Here is a 10223-nt window from a genome sequence, read left to right as displayed (position 1 = left end):
GGAGGCCTGGCGTGCTGCGATTCATGGAGTCTCAAAGAGTCGGACATGACTGAGCGACTGAACTAAACTGAGAGTTAGAAAGGAACATTTGTCAACTCATTCTATGAGGCCAGTATTACTTGGTTGCCAAAACTAAAGGCCAGTATTTTGTAGAATATTCCTCAATTTTGGTTTATCCATTATTGGCTCATGATGAATTTCATGTTTTGCATCTTTGACAGGAAAATGACAGAAATGATACAATATTCATATTATCTCCTATCAGGTATCAGGTGGTTTTGAATTTCAATGTGTCCCATTGCTGATGATTTTCACTTGGAACACTTGACTGAGATGGTTGCAGTCAAGTTTCTCCACTATCAATTTACTCTCCCCTCTTTTGTAATTAATATATATTTTTTGTATTTTCAAGTATGTAAATATTTTATTTCTCATCAAGCTTTAGATTTATTAATTTATTTGTGTCTACTTGATTAATGGTCTCTTAATTTACTAATTTTATCATGATCCCTCACTATCATTATTTATTTTGATATTCACATTGTTCCAGCCTCAGACACTGGAAACTTTTAACTTGGATTATCTGTCCTTTTGACATCTCCCCATCATTTTTTGAACAATTTGATGCTTTTGATACAAGATATTTCAGGTTCATCTTGTACTTTCCCAGCCCTAATCATGAAATGAACAATTTCTCCAAGAATGACAAATTATTTTCAGTGAAAGTTGGAATTCAGAATCCAACATATGAACCTACATGTACTCATTGTTTCTCAGTTCCTCTCATTAGACACAGTTTGGAAAGTGTACATGTGCATGCCTGTGTGTGCCAAGGTCCAGCCCTGGCTGATCCAGGGAGTTCGAAGTGGGGATGGTGTCGGCGAGGATCAGGATACAATAGCTTCAATTAGATATTATTTAGAGATGTAAAGCATAATAGAATGAGGATAGCTCAGTAGGAAAATTCAGTGGAGAAAAGAGGCTGAGTAGCTTGGTTTATGTGGGAGACCAATAAAACTTCAAGACAAGAAGTTTGCACCACTTATGTAGGCCACAGGCATCCTTCCATTCTCCCGAAGGAGAGGAGACACTGAGGCCTCCCCGGTCGGATCTTAGAAGCCCAGGCAAAATTAGTAAGCTTGGTGGGTTCCACGCTCCAGATGGAGACTCAGCCAGAGTTTGAGAGAGAGAGAGTGACATGGGGAGACCAGTATTTCGAGAAACTGATCCCAATTCTTTATTTTCCATGGTCTACTTTTATACACTGAGATGTTATGCAAAAGTCACACGGGGTCAGCAGTCCTGACTTTTATCAAAGTCAGGTGCTTCATACAAATGTATACAGAGGTCTTAGGGGTGTTACATCATCTTCTGGCCAGGGGGCCTGCTGACAATTTATGACCCTTTCCTTGTGACAGCGGTCAGTCAACCAGGACACTTATTTCTCCAGGGGTGATTATTCTTAAAAAAGACTCCACCTGCTGAAGGTACCAGATAAAGTTACATTCCTATAGGGTGAGGGTATAGTGGGTTTTAATTAAGGAAATAATTTACTTAGCCTAAGGTCTAACGTGATTAATATCAAAGGTTAATACTTATTTCTTCTATATATTCATTAATGTGTGTAAGGGCAGGGGATGTGGAGACTTAGCAAGAAACATTGGCTCAACAAATGAAAAACCCTTCACCAATACAATTTATAATCAGCCCACTATACTTATACTAATGGTTTTCTAACTTTTCTAAGGAACCTGTTTTTAGGAGGTTTAAAGCATCTCATGCCTCTCACGGTTGGGAGGCTGTGAGCAATCACATATGGCCGGACAAGCCTGTCAGGCAGGCTAGAGAACCTTCAGAGGAGTTTGTAGATTAAAACACTCTTTTCATGCCCAGGAGTTTTTATTAACTGGAGCTCTAAGTTAACTCTTTCCCTGAAAGAGGTGGTGGGGGACAGCCCCCTGTAAAGTCAGAGGTGTAGGTGAGAGCACAAAGTAGTAAAGTAGGCAGGCTCTGGTTATGGGGGTAGATGCTCGAGGATTTCCAGGGGGACTCCTGAGGCTCGATCCCACCTTTTCATATATCGAGCCTCCTTCCTCATGACCTTTGCCATGGGCGGAGTGCCTCATGCTGGCCCCCAACATGTGTGTGTGTGTGTCCTCCCTATATAGCTCAGACTCTAATATCACAAAATGCTGGATTGATCCCAACACATGTGAATGCCTTTCTCAACATTTTCACATTCTGACACCCACTCCAGGCAACCCTTTTGTAAACATACACCCCTTAGTCTGCTTGGGCTTTGATACTCTGCACTGGGACACCTCGATGTGCAGATACTCTCCTTGTTCTACTCAGCTTCTAATTACCCTCATAGGACTGGCTCACCTCCATGCATGGATGCCCTCCTCCCCTTGCTTGGCCTCTGACTTTCTACACAAAACAGCCTCCTCCTTGTGGATTTGATCATCTCTGGAATTGGGCTATTGCTCTGCATGACAGGCCAGCCTCCTATTTAATATCCTCTGGACTAAACCAACTTCTCATAGCAAGCTGCTCTTGTCTGTGAATGCCTCTTAATCCCACTTTGACACTGACTGCCCATGACAAGTCCTAAAATGGATATCATGTTTTCCTTGCTCCAGTTCTAACATCTAATTCAACACACCTAACATCCCTGCTTCTGTGGATCTTATCTCTTCACTCTGTTTGAGTTCTGACTCCACATACTAGGCTATTTTGATTGCATGGATATCTTCTTCACCACTCAGTTCAGCTCAGTTCAGTAGCTCAGTCATGTCTGACTCTTTGCGACCCCATGGACTGCAGCATGCAAGGCTTACCTGTACATCATCAATTCCTACAGCTTGCTCAAACTCATGTCCATCAAGTCAGTGATGCCATCCAATCATTTCATCTTCTGTCATACCCTTCTCCTGCATTCAGTCTTTTGCAACATCAGGGTCTATTCCAGTGAGTCAAGTCATCACATCAGGTGGCCAAGGATTTGTGTTTCAGCTACAGCATCAGTCCTTCTGAAAGGTTGTTGCTGAATGAAAAGATGCCGGGATTCTTGGCCTCCAGAGGAGAAGTATTCAATCGAGGGCCAAAGACAAGGCTCAATCGCTCAGAGCTTTTGTGTAATAAAGTTTTATTAAAGTATAAAGGAGATAGAGAAAGCTTCTGACATAGGCATCAGAAGGGGGCAGTCTTCAGCTGGATGTTATATAGTTACTAGCAATCTGTTAATGAAAGAAAGGAATGTCTTAAAACTCAGAATGGCACCAGGCCCTCATCTGTAAAATGTATTTTGGTATAATCTTGGCACCAGACAATTCATCCTGGGCCATAAAATGATTTTCTTGAATCCTGTAGAAGGGCAGATTACTATACAAATAGTTTCATTTACATAGATTAGGGGAACAATGTCTGAGGATAACATACTGGTTTGTCAAGTAGGTTCTGAGCCATTAGGCAGAACCAACTTGAAGACAGAGATTGGGGTAAATGCATAGTACATTAGCATAGCTTAAGACAAACATTTCCATAAGAAAAATGCATTGGTTAACTCAAGGTTTGAGAATAGTTAACTTCAGGTGAAACCAGGTGTTATTATGTCAACACAGTATTTTAAGAGAAACCTCCATTTAAATTTGTATAGAGAAGGAAAAAAAATATCTCTAGTTTGTTTCCTCCTGCCATTTAAGAAAGATAAAAATGTCTGACACTTACAGCCTATTTCCTCTGTTTAGAGATCCCTGGCCTTCCTGCCTGTTACCCTCTCATTTTCAATGAATATTCAGGACTGATTTCCTTTAGGATTGATGCTTTAATCTCCCTGCATTCCAAGGGACTTTCAAGATCTTCTCCAATACCACAGTTCAAAAGCATCAATTCCTCAGCACTTAGCTTTCTTTATGGTTCAAATTTCACATCCATGCATGACTACTGGAAAAACCATAGCTTTGACTAGATGGACCTTTGTCGGCAAAGTAGTATCTCTGTTATTTACTATGCTTTCTAGGTTTATCATAGTTTTTCTTCCAAGGAGCAAATGTCTTTTAATTTAACCACTGCAGTCACCATCTGCAGTGATTTTACAGCCGAAGAAGACAAAGTATGTCACTGTTTCCATTGTTTTCTTAACCATTTGCTATGAAGTGATGGGAACCAGATGCAATAATCTTTGGGTTTTGAATGTTGAAGGTTAAGCCAGGTTCTTCACTATCCTTTTTCATTTTCATCAAGAGGCTTTTTAGTTCATCTTTGCTTTCTGCCATGAGAGTGGTGTAATCTGCATATCTGAGATTATTATTTCTCCCAGCTATCTTGATACCAATGTGTGCTTCATTGAGCCCAGCATTTAGCATGATGCCTTCTGCATATAAGTTAAATAAGTGGGGTGACAATATATAGCCTTGACGTACTTGTTTCCCAATTTAGAACCAGTCCATTGTTCCATGCCCAATTCTAAATGCTGCTTCTTGACATGCATACAGATTTCTTAGGAGGCAGGTAAAATGGTCTGGTATTCCCATCTCTTTAAAAAATTTCCACAGTATTTTGTGACCCACAAAACCTTTTGGTGTAGTCAATAAAGTAGAAGTAGATATTTTTCTGGAACTCTCTTGCTTTTTCAGTGACCCAACAGATATTCACAATGTGATCTCTGCTTCCTCTGCCTTTTCTAAATCCAGCTTGAACATATGGAAGTTCTTGCTTTATGTACTGTTGGAGCCTTGCTTGAAGAATTTTGAACATTAGTTAGCTAGTGTGTAAGATGAGTGCAATTGTGCAGTAGCATGAACATTCATTGCCATGGCCTTTCTTTGGGATTGGAAAGAAAACTGACCTTTTCCAGTCCTGTGACCACTGCTGAGTTTTCCAAATTTTCTGGCATATTGAGTGAAGCACTTTCACAGCATCATCTTTTATGATTTGAAATAGCTCAACTGGAATTCCATCACCTCCACTAGCTTTATTTGTAGTGATGATTCCTAAAACCCACTTCACTTCGCATTCCAGGATGTCTGGTTCTAGGTGAGTGATCACATTATCATGGTTATCTGGGTCATTAGAATCTATTTTGTATAGTTCTCTGTATTCTTGCAGCCTCTTTTTAATATCTTCTGCTTCTTTTAGGTTCATACAATTTCTGTCCCTTATTGTCCTTTATTTTTTGCATGAAATGTTCCCTTGATATCTCTGATTTTCAGGAAGTGATATCTACTCTTTCCCATTCTATTGCTTTCCTCTATTTCTTTGAATTGATCACTGAGGAAGGCTTTATTAACTGTCTTTGCTATTCTTTGGAAATCTGCATTCAGATGGTTATATCTTTCCTTTTCTCTTTTGCCTTTAACTTTTCTCTTTTTCTCAGCTATTTGTAAGACCTCTTCAGAAAACCATTTTGCATTTTTGCAGATCTTTTTCTTGGGAATGATCTTGATCACTGCCTTCTGTACAATGTCATGAACCTCCATACATAGTTCTTCAGACATTCTATCAGTACCAGTTCCTTGAATCTATGTGGCACTTCCACTGTATACTTATAAGGGATTTGATTTAGATCATACTTGAATGGTCTAGTGGTTTTCCCTACTCTCTTCAATTTAAGTCTGAATTTGGCAATAAGGAGTTCATGATCTGAGCAACAGTCAGCTCCTGGTCCTCTTTTGCTGACTGTACAGCTTCTCCATCTTTAGCTGGAAAGAATATAATCAATCTGATTTTGATATTGACCACCTGGTGTTGTCCATATATAGAGTCATCTCTTGTGTTGTTGGAAGAGGATTTTTGCTGTGTCCATTGTGTTCTATTGGCAAAACTCTGTTAGCCTTTGCCTTGCTTCATTTTGTACTCTAAGGCCAAATTTGCCTGTTACTCCAGGTATTTCTTGACTTCCTTGCATTTGCATTCCAGTCCCCTATGCTGAAAGGACATCTTATTTTTGTGTTAGTCCTAGAAGGTCTTGTAGATCATCATAGAACCATTCAACCTCAGCTTCTTCATCACTAGGGGTTGGGGCATTGACTTTGAATACTGTTATTTTGAATGGTGTGCCTTGGAAACAAACAGAGATCTTTCTGTCATTTTTGAGATTGCACCCAAGTACTGCATTTTGGACTCTTTTCTTGACTATGATGGCTACTCCATTTCTTCTAAGGGATTCTTGCCAACAGTTGTAGATATAATGGTCATCTGAATTAAATTCTTACATTCTGGTCCATTTTGCTTTGCTGACTCCTGAAAGCTCTATGTTCACTCTGGCCATCTCCTTTTTGATCACTGCCAATTTACTTTGATACATGGACCTAATATTTCAGGTTCCCATGCAATATTGTTGTTTACAGCATCAGACTTTACTTCCTTCACAAGTCACATCCACAACTGGACACTGTTTTCACTTTGGCTTCATCTCTTCATTCCTCCTGGAATTATTTCTCTACTCTTCTCCAGCAGCATTTTACACACTTACCAACCTGAGAAGTTCATTTGTCTGTGTAATCATTGTTTGTCTTTTCATACTGTTCATGGAGTTCTCAGGGCATGAATACTGAAGTTGTTTGTCATTCCCTTCTCCAGTGGACCATGTTTTGCCAGAACTCTCCACCATGCCTAACACAGCATGGCTTATAGTTTCATTGAGTAGGATAAGGCTGTGATCCATGTGACTTATTTGGTTAGTATTCTCTGATTATTGTTTTCATTCTGTCTGCCCTCTTATGTTTAAGGATTAGAAGTTTGTAGGAGCTTCCTGATAGGAGAGACTAACTGTGCAGGAAACTGGGTCTTGTTCTGATAGGCAGGACCATACTCAGTAAATCTTTAGTCTAATTTTCTGTCGATGAGTAGGGCTGTGTGCCCTCCCTGTCATTTGAGCTGAGGCCAAATTATGGTAGCCATAATGACAGCAATGATGACCACCTTCAAAATGACATATGCACCCACTGATGCATTCAGTGACCCTGAGCCCACAGAAGAGCACTGTCAGCTCATGCATCCACTGGAGACTCTTGGACACTCACAGGGAAGTCTGGGTTAATCTCTTGTGGGAATATTGCTCATTTCTCCTGGCTCCTAGTGTATACAAGAATTTGTTTGTGTCCTCCAAGAGTCTGTTTCCTCAGTCCCGTAGAAGTTCTGTAATCAAATCCTATTGTCCTCCAAAGCAAAAACAACACCCAGTTGTGGATGTGACTGGTGATGGAAGTAAAGTCCAGTGCTGTAAAGAACAATATTGCACAGGAACCTGTAAGGTCCATGAATCAAAGTAAATTGGAAATGATCAAACAGGAGATAGCAAGAGTGAATATCAACATTTTAGGAATCAGTGAACTGAAAAGGACTGGAGTGGGCAAATTTAATTCAGATGAACATTATATCTACAACAGTGGGCAAAAATCTCTTAGAAGAAACAGAGTGACCCTCATAGTCAACTAGAGTTCAAAATCCAGTACTTAGGTGCAATCTCAAACACAACAGAATGATCTCTGCTTGTTTTCAAGGCAAACCATTCAATATCACAGAAATCCAAGTGTATGTCCCAACCAGTAATGCTGAAGAAGCTGAAATTGAAAGGTTCTATGAAGACCTACAAGACCTCTACAACTAACACCCAAAAAAGATATCCTTTTCATCATAGGGGACCGTAATGAAAAACAGGAAGTCAAGAGTTACCTGAAGTAACAGGTAAATTTGGCCTTAGAGTACAAAATGAAGCAAGGCAAAGGCTAACAGAATTTTGCCAAGAGGACACACTGGTTATAGCAAACACAATCTTTCAACAACACAAGAGATGACACTACATATAGACATCACTGGATGGTCAATAACGAAATCAGATTATTTCTATTGTTTGCAGCCAAAGATGGAGAAGCTGTATATAGTCAGCAAAAACAAGACCAGGAACTGACTGCTGTGGGTCAGGTCATGAACTCTTTATTGCCAAATTCAGACATAAATTGAAGAAAGTAGGGAAAACCACTAAATCATTCAAGTATCACCTAAATCAAATCCCTTATGAATATATAGTGGAAGTGACAAATGGATTCAAGGAATTAGTACTCATAGACAGAGTGTGTGAAGAATTATAGATGGAGGTTCATGACATTGTACAGGAGGCGGTGATCAAGAACATTACCAGGAATAAGAAATGCAAAAAGGCAAAATATTTGTCTGAGGAGGCCATACAAGTAGCTGTGAAAAGAAGAGAAGTGAAAGGCAAAAGAGAAAAGGAAAGATATACCCATTTGAATGCAGAGTTCCAAAGACTAGCAAAGACATATAAGAAAGCCTTCCTTAGTGATCAGTGCAAAGAAATAGAGGAAAACAATAGAATGGGAAAGACTAGAGATTGCTTCAAGAAAATTAGACATACCAAGGGAACATTTCATGCCAAAATGGGCACAATAAAGGATAGAAATGGTATGGACCCAACAGAAGCAGAAGGTATTAAAAAGAGGAGGCAAGAATATAGAGAACTGTACAAAAAAAGATCTTCGAGGTAGTCTTAACATGGCGGAGGAATAGGACGGGGAGACCACTTTCTTCCCCACAAATTCATCAAAAAACACTTAAACGCTGAGTAAATTGCACAAAACAACTTCTGAATGCTAGAAGAGGACATCAGACACCCAGAAAAGCAGCCCATTGTCTTCAAAAGGAGGTAGGGAAAAATATAAAAGACAAAAAGAGAGACAAAAGAGGTAGGGACAGAGCTCTGTCCCGGGAAGGGAGTCTTAAAAAAACAGAAGTTTCCAAACACCAGGAAACACTCTCACTGCCAAGTCTGTGGTGAGCCTTGGAAACACAGAGGGCAATATAACTGGGAGGAAAAATAAATAAATAATTAAAACCCAAAGATTATGTGCCCAACAGTAACTCCCCCAGCGGAGATGCAGTGCAGATGCATGCACCCACCACTAGCAAGCAGGGACTGGGCAAGGAGGTGTGGGCTGCATTGCTTAGAGTAAGGACTGGGCCTGCATGACCCGAGGGCAATCTGAGGGAACTAACTTGGGATAGCAAATCAGACTGTGGGATAGCTACCAGGCAAAAAGCCCTAACCTAAGACACCATCAGGCCCACTCACAGAACAAAGGACTGAACAGGGCAAGCCGGCTGCAGACCATCCCCCTCCAGTGGCAGGCAGCCAGAGATGGAAGGGGGCAATCACGGCCCCAGAGAGGCACTATCTACCAAACTGCAAGCAGGCTTCATTGCTAACCAAGACTTCTTGGGATTCTGGACGGTCAACATCCACCTGAGAAGGTGTGCCGGTTGTACACCCAGAAAACTGAGCGGCAGGGATGGTGAAAGCGATAAGTTGCAGCGACCGTGCTCGCCAAACACCTGACCACCTGAGCTGCTCTGACCTGGGAAGGACACAAAACACAGGCCCAACCGAGTCTGCACCTCTGAGGATTACCCGAGTGCCTGAACCTGAGCAGCTTAGACCTGGGAGGTGCATGCAGCCCAGGGCCGACCTTGGACAGTTCCCGGTGGAGCAACCTAGAGCCTGAGCAGTGTGGGCGGGGAGGGCACACACGCTGTGAGTGGGGGCAGGCCCAGTGTGGCTGAAACACTACAACCACATGCCAGTGTTATTTGTTTGCAGCATCCCTCCCTCTCCACAGCTCGATTGAACAAGTGAGCCTGAAAAGTGTCCACCACCGCCCCCTTGTGTCAGGGTGGAAATCAGACAATGAAGAGACCAGCAAACAGAAGAAGCTAAAACAGAGGGAACCACCTTGGAAGTGATAGGTGCAATAGATTAAAACCCTGTAGTTAGTACCGACTACACAGGAAGGGGCCTATCTGCTGCTGCTGCTGCTGCTAAGTCACTTCAGTCATGTCTGCCTCTGTGCGACCCCATAGATGGCAGCCCACCAGGCTCCCCTGTCCCTGGGATTCTCCAGGCAAGAACACTGGAGTGGGTTGCCATTTCCTTCTCCAATGCATGAAACTGAAAAGTCAAAGTGAAGTTGCTCAGTCATGTCCGACTCTTAGTGACCTCATGGACTGCAGCCTACCAGGCTCCTCCATCCATGGGATTTTCCAGGCAAGAGTACTGGAGTGGGGTGCCATTGCCTTCTCCGAAGGGGCCTATAGATCTTGAGAAATATAAGCCAGACCAAGGAACTATCTGAAAATGAACTGACCCCACACTGCCCACAACAACACCAGAGAAAGTCCTAGATATAATTTTTTACTATTTTTACTAT

Source organism: Bos grunniens, chromosome X, assembly GCF_055505025.1.
Source record: "Bos grunniens cultivar Pamir isolate PY7600 chromosome X, Bosgru_T2T1.0, whole genome shotgun sequence".
Lineage (NCBI taxonomy): Eukaryota > Metazoa > Chordata > Mammalia > Artiodactyla > Bovidae > Bos > Bos grunniens.
Note: the sequence above shows the minus strand (reverse complement) of the source record.